Source organism: Patagioenas fasciata, chromosome 12 (assembly GCF_037038585.1).
Source record: "Patagioenas fasciata isolate bPatFas1 chromosome 12, bPatFas1.hap1, whole genome shotgun sequence".
In the NCBI taxonomy this organism is placed as follows: domain Eukaryota; kingdom Metazoa; phylum Chordata; class Aves; order Columbiformes; family Columbidae; genus Patagioenas; species Patagioenas fasciata.
The window spans coordinates 18,179,568-18,195,904 of NC_092531.1; the positions used below are offsets into that span (position 1 = coordinate 18,179,568).

The 16,337-nt window shown below is 37.7% G+C and overlaps 1 long non-coding RNA gene across 1 annotated transcript in view; it reads left to right on the forward strand.

The window, feature by feature from the left end:
• Window positions 1-11,891: 11,891 nt before the first annotated feature.
• LOC139829014 (uncharacterized) overlaps window positions 11,892-16,337 on the forward strand; it is a 105,265-nt gene continuing 100,819 nt past the window's right edge. The window contains exon 1 of the long non-coding RNA XR_011741170.1: window positions 11,892-11,975. This is a non-coding gene — a long non-coding RNA (uncharacterized lncRNA). The remainder of the gene's footprint in view (window positions 11,976-16,337) is intronic.

A 16,337-nucleotide genomic window follows, 5' to 3' on the forward strand; every position in this document is an offset into this window, starting at 1 on the left:
GTCCTATGCACGTGGGTTCTAGAGTAAAGGGGATCATGTAAGTTCCCAGGTAGATTCGATAACAGAGTTAATAAAATAAGAAAAGTAAATCCAATCTGGGGAAATCTGAGCTTCTAGGCTTCATGCCACATAGAGTTAGTAGCTATAAAACTTGAATACTCTGGTAGAAGGGGATTCAAGATTTTTTTCTGGCAATAAGAAAAAATGATATGCAGCATACTAAGTATTAAATTGTGTTAGCTCAGGTGTTTTTTTTTTTTTTTATGCAGATGGATTTTTTTCCCTTCTCTTCTGCTCTTTAAAGTGTTTTGAATTAAAATAGCTTACTCAAGGTCACTGAAGGCATATGGTCCTGCTCAAAACTTTAAACAAAACATTAGTTTTTACAACCTTTTGTAATTTGGTATTGTATACAACATGGTTATAGACAGAGTTTCTGTAATCTTTGCAGTGGGTGACAGAAATATGAGAGCCAAATTTATAAGCCATTTAGTGAAGCATTTAATCAATTTCATGCATAGGAAATAACTCCGATTGCTTTGCTTTATCAATCTTGCTTTCTCAGAGACCTGCAGTCACCCCAACCTCAAAACACTTGAGTGTGTGTGGGGGAACCATACGCAAAAATCTAATGCTGTACACAGTGTCAGGAACTTCTGAGGGCTGCTTAAACTTACTTGCCAGCATCAATAATCCCTCTTGAAGCTGTTAATATATTTCAGAATGAAGGCAGAAAGCCTAATATTTATAGAAACTGGCAAGGCTTCTTTTTACAGAGTTTTTTATTAAAAACCCTTTGTCTAGAATGAGTCTTTGATACTGTGTAGAGTTATGCACATTAAGCTTGCCGCTAATACTAAAGAGCTTGTGTTTGTGTAGCCCTTAATAACTTACAAACACTTAAAAAGCTCCTCGCATCACAAGTCCCTGTTTTCATAAAATATGAATGGCATATATTTTGACAAATTCAGAGAGACATCGGTTGAGAGGATATTGTTTACCATGGCCATAATAAGAAAAAAAAAACATTGAAGTCTAGACTATTTTTAAGCCCATGTAAGAGTTAAAAGTCACACTTACCCATGACTGCAACTGGGGGAACCATCTGAGAGATTTATCTTGTAAGAAACTGAACTGAAGGATTAGAAGAGTTCATCTTCTGATCTTCTAACCATGGCACTGGGTGGACCACCTGACCTTCGGCATTGGGTGACAACACACCTCACTCCTTCCAGAAGGCAGGTGGTGAACTCGAAGGTCCTTAGCTCTGTTATTTATCTAGTGGCATCAGTACTCATAAGGAAACGGGATAGAACAGGTCTACTGGTATATGCCAGCACAAGTTACTACTCTTTCTACAGGAGACAAAGGAAAATATTGTCCAAACCAACCTCATTCACTTCTCTTGTATCTGAAATCACTATCTGGACTAACAGGTAGGGCTTAAAAGACTATTTCAGAGTATGCTTTTCTCCTCATGTACTACAACAGCTTGTACAATACCCCAAGCAGAGTACTACACAGTGACTTTTTTTTTTTTTCCTGGGTGAAAAATTCCTGAAGGAGCAAAAAGGCAATCTCTCTGATAATTGTCAGCTGCTCAACTGTATTAAATTTAGACAAGGCTACAATAGTGCCAGAGTTGTCCCCCGCCCTCTAAAATTAGAACTGAAAGAATGGTGGGCATAGCGCTAAATATATAACTCATTTAAAAATAATGTGCTCTCAGGCTTTCCTAATGCTTGAAAAACTGATCATCATAAATCCCTGAAGATCTGTTTGCACAGCCAGCCTGACTCCACCAGCCCCAAACATGTTTCAGTAGGATATGTCCTTCCCTGAACATCAACTTTTCTTCACAGTGAAGGGTAAAAAAAAAAAGCAGTAAAGGTTTGCTGCAGATAAACAATACAATTCCTATTTATCTAGAAGGACAGAAGCTTAACTTAGCCTCTGCTTTCTATATAGACGAAAAAAAGAGGAAAGAAAAAAGGAAGGGTTAGTATTTACTATTTCTTGTAGTGACTACACCTGGAAGAGTGGATAGAGACTATCCATTTGAAATGGCCACAAATGTGAGATTTAACCCTTTAAGCTATAGAAAAACTTAACAATCCTCTACAGAAGAAATAAAGATCCACAACAAATTAAGAAACCCCATCTTCCTGTTTCTGTTTCTCAGCTCTAGAAAAATCTAGTGCTAAAAATTTCAGAATAAATAAAATAAACAGGATGGATTAAAAGCAGTTTCATGTAGAAACAGAGCCATAGAAAACCTACAGGAGAGCATCTTTCCATTCTTCAGGTTCAGAACAGCTTCTGCCTAGAAGAAAATCTCTTTTTCTTCCCAGTTCCCTTCTAACAACACATACAACCTCTCCAGAAAACAAGATATCTTGAGGGAAGCAGCCCCAGGGCTGCACCCAATTTATAACACATCCAGTTGGGACTGGGAACGTAAATTGGCCCAAAGGAATTCTGGGACCTTAGAGTTTCCATCTCATGAGACAAGAGGTATCTTGGAAAATGTAGACTTTCATTTACCAGCTGTTTCTCTTTTTAAGTGATTTTGATTATCAGAGCATCTGCAGCAGATGGTGAGCTTTTACAAAGAGTGATAGAAAGGGATGTGAAATATTAGCTTGGGAGGGTTTCTTGGAGGCACCCAAACCACTCCCTTGCTTGATATGTTTCTTCCTTAGGGTGGGGAGAATAAATCTGGGCCAAACCCCACTTAACCAAACAAACAAAACCAAACCCATCCAACAAACAAATAAAAAAAACAAACAACAACACAACCCAAAAACTAGAGATGGAGACTGTGTGTGAAGTCGGAGACCTTGGTTAAAGGTGATGCTTCTTTTTTGCCACAAAATTTGTCAAAAAACAGTGTGGGGTTGTTGTTGTTGGTTTGTTTGTTTTTCTCCTCTTCATTTAGCTGCTCTTTTCCCCACCCCTGTTTATGGAAATCTGGAGAGAGCTTAGGTTCGTACTCTTGGTTTTCAATAGGACTCTGAGAGGTGCCTGCACCACAAGAAGTGGGTCTGGACTTGATCTGCTGCAAATATAAAAGCTTGTTAGTGAAGCAAACAGGTCACATTACACTATTCTTGTACCTTAAATAAATCAAGAAAGGTGTAAATGTGCTAGTCATGAACTTATTTCTCCCTTGGGCTACTTCCATGAGATGTTTCTTTCTCTTCCTCCCCCCCCTCATTCTACCTTTGCTACTTTGGATGGCATCAGCTTGTTGGAAGGGTTTGCTGAAAATAGTAATATTAAAAAGGCATGTTTTCTGTTTGCTCATCTGGAATATTCTAGGAGGGGTTAACATTTAATTCTTCACCCCATAAATTTGGGGTTCCCTTTTTTAGTTTTGTCTTGCAGAAATGTTAAGGCAATTAAAGTATAAAAAGCTGCAGGTGTGTTTTTTGTTCTCCCTCTCTGCCCCCCCCCCATAAATAGAGACATTCTGAAATAAAAATACCTATACTTTTCTGCTGGAGGAAGGCAGATCCTACCTGGAAATGTTTCTCAAGATGCAAATCTAGGTTTTTGTGAGGAGAAAAATAGTATAGGAACTCAAGGTTCAATTTTATTGGTTTTTCTTTTAAGGAACCCAGGATGTGAATCCAGCTACGAGTGGCCAGGACTGAGCTTATACCTGGGGCTGGTGCAGTTACACATGGGACATCCCAGGTTGACATCAAGGGATCTGCAGTTCACTGATATTCTCAAGGTACTCCCCAAAACTCAGCTGGCAGAAAGGCCATTCCCCACCTTTTATTCTCTGTATCCTCAAGGAAATGGAGGTTTGGATTTATTTGTTGCTCACCAGAATATAGACTTAAATCTTACCTATTGGAGAATGCCTTAAGTCTCAGTCAGTGAGCTGTTTCTGGGGAAACTGGTGGCTTTTGATGACCCTTTTCTGAAAAGATTACTTTGTTGCTCCTAGGAGCTGTTTGCTACTGTGTGGACTTTTCTGGACTTGGTCTAGAATTGCTCAATTTTTACTAATGAAAGTAAACAAGAATTAAAGAAATGCTACTACATGCTCACTCACCAAGGCTGGTTTTCTTAAGGCAGAATAGACACAACAATTGGAAAATCTCAATCAACTTGTTTTACTGTTTAACAAACACAATATTTTATGGGTGTCATCTATACAGAGAAAAGAAGAGGGCTATTTCCAATATTATCTTTATCTTCTAGACATAAATAATAAACGCCTCTGGTAATCAAAATTTACTGCAGTTTTAATGTGTTTTGGCATCGTTTATGTATTGCAGGGGATGTTAATGTAATGTTGACTTTCAGGACTCAGGTCAGTTTTTTCAGTTGTTATGTTTCCCTTTTTATTTTTTTTTTCCCTTTAGACTGGATTCATTATAAAAAAAACCCCAAACCACTATATTTGCAGTTTTTATGGCATTGGAGAGATTAAATCTTGTAAATAACACTGTTTGTATATCCTAATCAGAAAGTTGAAATTATCTGTGACAATGTGAGCACTAAAAAGTTGTATACTATGAAAATATTTCAATAATTAATGCATGCACTATCTAAAGCAATTGACAGTGAGGTCATAAACATAATGGGCCATCTGTGTTTGATTTGTATCTGAAAATGCTTAAAGGGAAAGGCAGGTAATTCAGGCTTCTCTTACAAATGTAGACAGGCAAGATTTTTCACCTTCTCAGAAGGTTGTTGAACCATTTCATTGCTTTAAAGAACAAGAAAAAAAATTCTTCCAGGCTAGAGACTTTTAACACGCTTGTGTTTTGCTCCTGTATTCTCTGACAAACAGAGCACACCAGTGGGACTTTTAGTTTTCTTTTAGTGTACACAGAGGGTTGTCATGCTCCCTTATTTACTTTATATTGTTTGCTCTATAAAAAAATGCCACTTCAGGCTCCTGAGCAATCCCACTGCCTCACTTTGCATTCTGGGACCTGGGTTTAAATAGTTTCCTTTGGACCTTTCCAAGTTCAAGTCTGTGCTGGGCTGCTGAAAGACAGCAAAACTTTTATGCAGGGTTCTGGCTCATTGCACCTTTATGACCCTTCTCTGGATTTGTCCCAGCTTGTCTCCTGAATCTGTTTTCCTCCATGAAAGTTGAGGTTCAGGTTACCTGTGTATCTGAGTTTGGATTTAATTGAGCACTAGATTTCTGTGCTGTAATGGGGAGAAATGGATTGTCCTGCTATCATTAGGAATAACTCTTTATCTCTGAACTTATATGCATTGGCATAAAGCCAATATCAAGCTGGAATGACTCAATAAATAAACAACCAAATACCCCTCTTGTTTCCACTGCCTGATTTGATGACAATCAGACTCCTGCTCTTGGCACCGGCTGAGGCTCTACTGAAGGAAATGCCATTATCTTTCCCGTGCCAGGCAGAGATTAATACATTCTTAGAAACTGTATCCAGACAGGACTTCTAAATGATTTTGTGTCACCTCCTGTATATCAGGGCTATTAAATACTACAAATTACTTATGATAAGACCAGATTTTGCAACCTATTTAAAACTCTGTACAACTTTTCCCTCTGCTCTGCCCTTTCTTGTTGCCCAAATATTAAGTGTAGGCAGAGAACAGGTCATAGTGAGGTAGCACTGGTGTGTAGAGAACCTGGCTGAGATATATCTAAGTAATCCCAGGCCGTAAGAATTCCCTTACTGTCCCTAATAATCTGATCTGGGGTTAATGCCTGTCTCAGATCTGAATCTGGTGATCAGTGTGGCCCTGATCATAAAAATAACCAACAGTAGCTACCACCTCTGTGGTTTCTTCATTGCCCCTGAAAATTTTGACCACATTTCCAGTGTCACATCCCTAACATTGCAGAATCTTCAATATAGCCAAGGGCAAAAATGCTAGAATGAAGCAAGACCAGAAGCTGAATTATATCAACAAGGTGTGAGAATTATTCCTGATGTTCAAAGTACCTGTCTAATGCTCAGGACTCTGAAGGATAAATATTTTCTTAATCTTGAACCACAAGGGTAAGAAAAGAAGGCAAGACCTCAGATTCACAGAGTAGCAGGAGGAAGACTTTGGTACCTGGATGCTGAGGCTGGCAATGTGCTTCTCTTACTTGCAGAAGCATCCTCCTCCTTTCCTCATATTCTCTCAAATATGAATGTATATAAATTGCCAAGTGTTTCAAGTCAGACCACAGAGAAGATAAATTCTATGTTGTCTCAAGTAAAGTGAATAAACACCTGTCACCTGCGTTTATCTTCAGCTGTGCTGTTGTATCTATAGAATGAAGAATTTATTCTGAGAGTTACAGCAGGCATCCCTGCCCCCCTTTTTTTGTTTTTCCTTTTAGAGAGTAAACTTTGTCTAAAACTCTTCAAGCCCACTGGTTTCAAAGTTTAGTAGTTTTCATTACTGGGAAACTGCATCTTACTACAAAGTTGAGTTTCTGTAACTTCTGTTTTCACTTTTGCATCTTGTGTTGTTGGCAACAAGGTCAAATGCCCCGTGTTATGCAATATTCTCCCTGGGTACAGGCATCAGTGCTTAGAAATCAAGTTCTCCTTTATTTTTGTTAAACTGCAGAAGTTGAGTTTATATATTGTACAGTAGTGCTTGTTTCTAGTACCCAGGTTATTTTCACCATCATTTATCTTACTAGTGCTTTTTTTTTTCTTTTTTCTTTTTTTTTTTTTTTTTTCCAGAGACACGATTATTTCCTTGTTTCTACTTCGATCTTTCTTTTTTTATTCTACATCTGGATTCCAGAGGGGTTTGGCCTCTTTATGCGATAGCATTAAACAGAGGTGGAGATTAAATCCTTCAGGTTCAACTGTTTTGAGAGAGTTTCCCAGTCTACAAAAGTAACCTTGTTCCCCAGCTTTTGATGTATTTAGCTGTATCACAGTAAATACAGAATAAGAGACTAACCTGAATCAGAATCTTGTCCTCTCCCATCCTTTTCTAACATAATAGTTCTTCCTGTCATCTACAGATTTTATCAGCACAATTTTATGTACTATGTGAAAATTTCATAATAAAGTTCATTATATTGCGAACTACAAGTTGGGTCAAACCAAAGCAAAATCTGACCCAAGAATTGTGTGTGACAGATACTTAGGGAAAGATTATTAGAAGGACGACACTGTGCCCTCCTGGTTTCATGATCAACAGTTAAAAAGACATCCAAAGCTGATATTCAGTATTATGCAGTGAATTTCAATTTTTTTTTTTTATTTTTAATTCATATATACTTTCGTTCTCTGCAACATTTGTGAAAATGAGTTCCACCATTTAATTTGTGCAGAGGAGAAAAATACTTTCTTGTAACAGGTATTGTATTATGAAAAATAGTGAATAATCATTCTCTACTTAGCTTCTTTACTCCAGATTTTATGGGCCAGACATCATGTCCCCTCTTTTTCAGGCATTCTTTAAAAAAGTCAGCAAAATGCTATAATCTTCTATATCTATTTTGAGTCAGAATGACCAGAACTACCATGGACTTATACATGGTATGAGGATATTTTCTGGGTTTTCATTCTCTACTCATGTTGTATCTCATTTTCCCTTTTGTGGAGCACTGAATTAATGCTTTACAGTGGGTTAGTCACAATCACTGAGAACTTTTTGCCATGGAAGTGTCTGGAGTACTTGCATTGTTCTCCACTCAGTGACACTAAGGTTTTTATTTTTGTTTGTTTGTTTTTTACTGTTTTCCTTCTGTTTTTCTTGGATAATTCTCTATCATTTGTCCATATATGTAACCAGAAAATAGTTTGGGTTAGGAGGGAATCACCGCCCTCAACCTGCTGGACACATATATGGTCAGTGCAGTTAACATAGATTCCTGGGAGGACCCTGCTCAAAAAGTCTCCCTGGTTTGAAAACCATGTATTTTTTTTATAACCATGTCATGTTATAACAGCCCAGTTTAAGTCCCTTTGCTGTGAAGCCTTCTCAAAAATATTTCTAAAAATCTGTGTACCCTCCCTGGAGCACATGCATTTGTTGGTTCCTTTGACAGAACTTTACTAAAAGGCATTTGTGCAGACCAAGGAATGGTGCTGAATAGCACTTGGCATTACAAACTGTGGTGGTTTTACATAGTCAAGTTTAAGATAAGTTCAAAAGGAGAGCATGGTTTTCTACTTAGAACCGTGGTCTGGCATTCAGGATATGCAGGTTATACTCTTTCTCTGCCAAAAATCTGCCTCACTGTGGTGAAATTACTCAGGGGTGCAATCATTACTTATTTCTTTCTTCTTTATTTAACTTCTGAGCTTTCCAGGGTAGGGGCAGTCTATTTGTATGTACATTTCTTTAAATCATTTCATTGGCAACTCTGGTTAATGTCATAATCCAAACTGATAATACATTTGTTAAGGACAAATAGTTTGCTAAGGGCATTAGGTTACTGCCTTTGATCAAGGTCTTTCACTCTTTCTTTTTTTTTTTTTTTTTAATTTGGGTGATACATTATCTCTATGAGAATATTTGTGTTGGCCACTTAATCAATCAGCATGTTGCAAGCAGTTTTCGAATTCTGTGTTATTTCAAGTAAAATTATTTTGCTATTATTCTGCTGTTTGAAGAAGTTAGTTGGACTTTGGCACTAACAATGTCAGCAAAAAAGCCAAGGACTTTTTCTCTGAGATTTCACTAAGGTGTCATAATTAAGAAATGTGAAAGGAATAAAAAATTGTGGTGCCCCTGCATTGAAGAGGTTGTGCCTGAAGAGTCTGAGTAATAACTGTTGGGTCAGTGACCATAAAACGGTCCTATAAATGCAGAATATAAGATCTGAACGGGGGTATTGTCTCACAACAATTACACCAGCAGCTAATGGTCATATCCAGTGGGTTACCCGTCCTTCCTCACCATTTAAAGTGGCACCATCCCTGTTTTCACTCTGCATCTATCATAAAGACACATTGATTTCCTTTCGGAGGAAAACACATATTTCTTCCCTCCTGCTAAGAAGATAAATCTGACAGATTTTAATCAAATATAGTTGTTCACAACTATAGAAATGTTTCCAGTGTCATAGATGAAAACCTTCTTTTTTTTTTTTTTGAAAGAAGGAGGGTTCTGGAAACCACGTTTATTTGGAGAGTACACCTGTGCTAAAATCTTACTATATGCACTGGCAGTTAACATTTCAGAATGCCCTATGGGCAGGTTTAAGTTTACTGCCCTCCAACATAATGTCTGTCTTGTAGTGGTAACCATGAATACTGCGATAGTTAAGGGTCTGTCAGTGGTTCTATCATAAACTCCCCTGTTTCCAGGGTTTTTATAACTCAGCCATAAAAACTCTCTCCAAGCTAAAGCTTAGCTTACCAAGGCAGACCTGATTCTGATCTTGGAAAGGCAGATGATAGATATCCCTCTGTCTCTTCTGAAATTAGCTGTGATCCTCAAGGAAGGGCTCTCTCAGACCATGGGTGCTATACATGTCCAGCAATATATGATACATGAAGGGGAAATAGTATCTTAGGAAGGCTTTCATCCTCTTCAAATGGCAAATAAATTTGTCTTTTTACTTTGAAGCAAAAGGAGTCGAGCAACACAGTGCTTTCCAATTTAAATTATGTTTTTACTTTAGTCTTTTATTTCTTAAAGTAACTTTAGGAGTTCATTACTTTTTAGTCTTGGCCACAGGCAACAATCTGATAGCATTTAGAAATGTGGAATGTCATTTACTATTTAAGTATTAGTCTGGATTTAAATCTGTGGGGATGAGTATAGAAGTGAGTATCCTGAAGAAAAAGATCAATCTAAAAACCATGGCTACTGTGACTCTGAAAGAAAGGAAGTGGTCTTAAAAATGTAAAATTGCAATTTAGATTTCTGCTTATTTGAACGTACTTGTAGATAAGGTTGGCTGCAATGAGCTCCAGAAGCAGAGCAAATGTTGGTGCATATTAATAATATTCTACAATGGCAGCTAGTATAGATTTGGAAATAGGTCACACGTTCTTCAGTAAAATTAGAATGCGATAGGTGGATGCTAGCTGTATTGTGTTTCCGATGTGTTATTGCCCACTAATTAAAAAAAATGCAGCAAATTTTGGATACTAGAAATGTTTTTTTTTTTGAGGAGGAAGAAATGTTTGCCTCTGTCATGATATCCATAGGCTTTCTATTCTACAGTGGCAATTACCTAGTGGTGCTTGAGATGCTCCAGTCCTTTTTATTCTGTTCCTGAGTGTCCCGAAGTTGAACACTCACTAAATATTTTTAATTTAAATCTGCGCATACCTCTACTCAACGCTGAAGAGAAAACAAAGGAATTACTTTGAATGTGACTATTTAGATCAAAGAACAGTAGGCCAGTGTTGATTCCTGATGAAGAGTTTGGCTAATGTTTGACTAATAAAGCTGCACCCCTGATAATTTTAAACATAAACTTTATTATTGTAAGTCAGTTAGAGATTCTTCAACAGTCTGAATTTAGTGCAACAAGTCTGTCTGCTCAGTCTGGTTTCAACCACAGTCTCCAGTCAGGTAGTAGCCAGTGGGCCAAACAAACAGTTGAACTGGATGTGGTTGCATTAGACCACCTGCTAGAAGAACTGTCACCTTCACACATTTTTTCCTAGTGCTGGGTTATATCTCCAGCATTTGACGTTTTTACTATATTAAAATCTGGGCTCTTAGGAGCAGGAAAATAGGGACTCAAACTGTCTCCTCTCCTATGGTGTTTATAACAGTCTAAGGAAGAACTATGGAAAATGAAAACAAATTAAGTAGGAAGGGGAAAAGTGCCTTTTATTTGCTATTTCTACACTGATAATGGAACATTAATTTAAACCAGGACCCTCTTTGGAAATGAGTCAGAAGTAAGCACTGGCCAAAGCCATTCTTACTTTTAAACAGTATTTCTTCTTCTGTGTTGCGGGAGCTTTTACAGTTACTGCCCCTAAGAAAGATCATTCAGGCTTTATGCTTCTTTAGTTCTAAGCCAAGAAGATGATGTTCTGATGACCAAGCTTTTCTCTAATGCTTGTGCCTTTATGAATCTTCTTCTTCAAGCTATCAAGGAAGTTTCTCCTTTTAAGGAGTCTGGTCTCCCAGTGGTCTTGGGGTGTATTTGCACATTTAAGTCCCATCAAATAGTAATAGGAATTCCTTGGTCAAATCCTCTCCCCCATCTGTCTTCATGCCTCACTGGGAGAAAAGAGCCATTAGTGTGTTTAAAAGAAAATTTCAAGGTTTCCTTTTTGTGTGTTCCAATGGCTGAGGTTTATTCCTCTCGTCCTTTTTATTTTATTGTGAGGCACCTTGAGTTATTTGCATGATAAGACACCCTGTAAATGGATTATATTGTAATGCATTGTGTAGGTTTAACGCTGACAACAGCTTGGTTTGGAAGTAAGATAGCAACTTAGATTTTTAGTTTCTGATGTGCCGTGCAGAGAAATGTCTTTTGAGAAGCATGAGGCAAAGCAGGAGGGATGAGGAGGAGGCAGCTGGAGTTAAGTTGTGTGAATAACGTGAGGGAAAGCTGGCATTAAAGAGGAGTTGAATACATTAACTTCTCAGCCTCCAAGCTGGAGTCAATCAACGGCACTAATGTGAGCAGCTCTCCCCTCTCTGCCATAACAGTCGATGTAGTTTTTCCCTTCATTTTTCCTAGGATAGCAGAGGAATGACAACATTTTCTGGTAACAATCATTCACATGTGACGAGTGTACTTCTGTAGTCTCTATGCCCAGAATATTATGTCATTATATACTACCCACTTCTAAACTGAAGCTGGTCCCCTGGAGAAGCCCTGTATTTAAAAAAAAAAAGTGGTGAGATGAACAAAAATCTGTTTTTTTGGGGAGGAGGTAGGTTGCTTTTAACTCTCACTGGACCATGTAATGAGTGCTGGTGCAGGAAGCTTGGCAGTCTGAGCACAAAGCGTGGAAAACATACACTCCCCAGGAACAGTTTGATTAGAAGCTGGCAGAAACAGCTTGGGTTTTCCTTCCAAGGTAAATATGCAGTTTGCATTGAGTGGGTATTTTAGATAATACCATAAAAATATAAACTTAGTGTGGGAGACTGAAGTGCTTGTCATCTATATCGAAGTCCTGTATATTGATCGCACTGAGTGTTACATGGCTCAAGATATTCTGTACAAATGGTGGAAATATTCCTCTTTCTCCCTTTCATTTGCAATAATTAAACTCTCAATTTTTTTACACTTTGCTGCATGCAACTCAAAGCTTGAGTAAATTGCTAGTGATTAGACCAAATAAGATGTCTCTGTTGTCTCTGTTTCACCTTTATGTTGTTGGCTTAATTCTGCATGGTACGGAGCACCCTTCTGCTGGTCTAGGGATACTGAGCAGCTCTTCAGCTTTCAGTATACACATAGTATCATTTCAGTCTGATAGAACTATCTGCATATTATAAATGCAATTTGATAGGTTGTGGTAAATATTTTAACCAACTTTTTTTTTTTTTTTTACCTATAGTGTTTGAATGGTGGAAGCTGAGCAGTTATGGAAAATTTAAACTAAGATGAAATGTTGCTTGGAATATCTTTAGTTTTTTTTTTTTTTTAACTCAAAATAGTCACAAATAGGATTTTTAAAAGCACTTTGATCATTGCAGTCTTAAAAGAAATTAAAAATGAAGGGAGTATTTTTTGGGAAAAAGCGTTTGAAATCATAAAGTGTAACTGAACTTAGTCAGCATACTGTGAGCTGTCAGGAAAGTACTGATCCTATTAAAGCTCCGCTGCATGCAGCCAAAATACTTTAAAGAGAATTCTGTAGATTTCTGTATTTACCCAAGTCAGCGTGGCACAAGGGGAAAACTGGTTGCTATGTGGGGTGTGTTTTTTTTTTTTTCTTTGAAGAAAAAGAACTGCCTAGAAGAGCCATCAAAGCATTCCTGCCTTATGCTGCTGTACTGGTGATGATGCAGTTTCTGGGACATATTGTCACTTGATTCAGCTTTCTGAATCTGTGACTGTTCAGAAAAAGGGAGATTTTGATTTACCAATCCATTCTTTTCCATTGAAATATATGGAGCTGCTTGTCTTCCCTGCAATTTGGATCAACTCCACAGTTATGAGGAAAGAGTTGGGCACTAACTGTCCCTTATAGATTACTGGTGTGTAAATCTGGATTAATTCTGGCAACCGCAGGGAAGCAATATGAGGATACTTCTCATTTGAGTGTGTGATCTTTATGCTGTTACGTTGATAAAGAGATGCTGTACATTTGTATAGCTGACACCAGATGCAGGGCAAGAAACTTTTAATATTAGTTTAAATTAAAACAACTGGTGCTTTTAAAGAGAGGAAGAGGTTCTTTGTAAAACACAAATAAATTCTCCAGCTCTCTCTGTGAAGACGTCACTAACAACTCATTTAAACTCTTCTCATAAAAAGAGCGTTTGTATTCTAACAAGAAGTTTTGCAATCTGGAACAAAATGTTACTGATCGGGGAATTTGGATCTCAGCTGCTCCTGAATGACTCCAGATTTAATTCCATTCATGTCAGTGCTGTTATTCCAGATTTGCATAAGGGCAATAGATCATACTTGAGAGAAATCAGTGTTACTGAACTATTATTTAAAAAAAAACCAACATAGGACCTTTGTTGCTAGAAGCAGTATTCTTTTGGCCTTTTGCTGTTGAAAACGTCTGAAGCAGGTGAAAGCAAAGCTGTGCAACTCATGTTACATTTCATGAAAATATCTGGTATGTGCAGCTTCCTTTCCTTCTGTGAGTTCACTTTTTTGTGTGGCTTCTGTGCTATGTGGGGTGAGAGTCTCGTACACGCGATGGTCTAGGATGCAGTAATAACATTCTAAAATAAATCAGTCTGCATTTGAAATTGGGAAGAAATTTTGCTTTATATACAGGGATACACAGACTGATTTAACACTACTGTTATCTGAAAGAAAAACAGAGTGATCAAAATTGATAATAATTCTTCCATTAAGTGACAGATAAAACTTTAATTAAGACAGTCTACTTGAAACTCAGGATGCTTCATGTGTGACTAATTCTGACTGACAAAAATATTAATTTTAACAAACATCAATTAGCAAGTTTTTGCCTGTAGCTGAGAAGAGAGCTGCTGCCTGCAAGTGAATGTGCATGAGTATGTACATATGTGCATGCAGGAGCATGTGACATCTAGCAAAAAAGCATGAGGGTTCTCACATATCCCGCAATATTTAATACAAGGTTGTCTGGTGTCTAAGCGATGTGTCTAAATACATGCACGCAAGAATTTCTCAGTATGATAGGGTGCACTTAGCATACACAAGCACCAAAAAGCCGGGGGATCATATGAGCAGTTGATACATGAGGCTGCATCGAGCAGCTTTCCGTGGTTCAGTAGGTGGGCACCCATTTGGGATTTCTCCATTTTCATGGATGCAAACTGGGCCTCACTGCTTCAGGCTCCTGACAGCCCTAGGAAGAGGTTCCAGCTCTGAGTTTCTTCTCCAGTTGAGGTGTTTGGAGCTATTTCCACCTTCCCCAGCCCTGTGGTTTCCCTGTGGCTCGTAGCCCTGAGGGACACATGGCTGCTTGTCCTAGAGCCAGATCAGCCGGAAGTCAATGGACAACTTGCCCTCCAACTTCTGGGGACTAAGGTTACACCACTGATGTTACAGGACAAATGCTAAATGGCAGGATCAGTTGGATGTAATGGCTACTTCAGAGTATTTTAGCCCTGTGACTGGAGTGTCCGGGTTATATTTTAGCAACTGCGATGACCATTCTTTACAGATATTAAGAATGCAGAGCCTTGTGAATAGCGGAAAATTTAACATTTCATGGATATCACAACTCACGCTCTTTTTTCAGTAATACTAGTGTGTTGTAATTATTTTTTTTTTCCCCTCTATTATCCCTTTACAGTGCTACAGAATGTACTTTCATCTTTTGGAAATGACCCTTTAATGTAGTGGCTAACATTTAATTTAGGATATTCGGTTCTAAAAACTGTCGGCTTTGTTTCACAGGATTAACAATAAGGCTTCCATGTATTTTTATTGTGACTTTTAGAGCAAAAACGTAGTTTTTCAAGAAAATGATTTATTATTTTTTTTTAACCTGTCTGCTCAACCTGCAAACTGTGCCCAGCTCTGCAGACCAGGCTGTGTTGGTCCTGAGGTGTGAGATCTTACCACCAACATGAATTCTGACATCACATCCTTCCAGTGATGGCTGTGTTGCCTCTTCCATGTTAAAACAAACATAAAATAATTAAAACTTAATTTTCTTTGGAAAATATGAAAAGAAACATGATTCTAAATCATCTTAGAAAATTATTGAGAAACAAATTGTCTTTTTTTTTTTTAATAGAAGGGTTTTTTCTTTCTCCTTTTTTTTTTTTTTTCCCCAGTGTAAAGCAGAACTTTTCATTTTGAATGACGTTTGCCCTTCTGTGTGGGCCTTAATATGAAAATTGTTACCCACTTTCATCTCTGGGAAGCTTTCAAACCATGTTTAACTGGAACAGCAGAGACAGTCCCTTCAACTGGACAGAGCAAGTTCAGTTCCAAACGTTTTTATAAAGAAATGCTAGAGCAGATGCTTGTATCATTTTATTGTCTCAGTGCCTAATTTCCTTGACTGTAGCAGATACAGAGGACTTTTGCCTGTATTTCTGTAACTTCTAAAACTTTCTGTGTGATTATCAAAGTTTTCTTCCATTCCAGCTACTGATTTTGTTGCCTAATGCTGGTAATACTCAGTTATGTTTATCTCATCTTGATCTACGCTTTTTATTTGAGTTGCAAAAGACCACAGCCACAATTCAGCCAAAGAAGATAAACTAAAGTAATTCAAGCCCAGTGAATGGTTTTATTCTCTTGTGTTCATACTTTCATAACTTCCTACTTGTCTGATCCATTTTCAGCTGTAATGTACATATAATCAACCTTTTCAGACTTCTTACAAGAGAAGCTTTTGTTCACTTTGTGCAGTAATCAGTATTAAAGACCTTTAAAATGGTGAAAGTCAATGACACTGGCACATTGTCCAGATACATTGTTGTTGATGAAGTGAACTGATAGTACTGTGAAAACCCAATTTCATCTCAAAGTTCTTTCATCTGTGCTGATCACAACATTATCGACACATTGTTCTTCAGAATCATGTAAGTTGGTACCCACCTCTGATATTTCATTCTAGCTGGTGTTTTTTTTTTTTTTTTTTTTTTTTTTACCTCCCCAGAATAACTGTAAGATGATTTTTGATGGCTTGGAAAATAGCATTGAATAGCCTCAGTTCATTAATGGAGCCTCTACACAAATACCATTATGTATAGGCCATATATGTCACAGTATTTGAATCAGCAAAGAAAAATCTTATGGCAAGAAG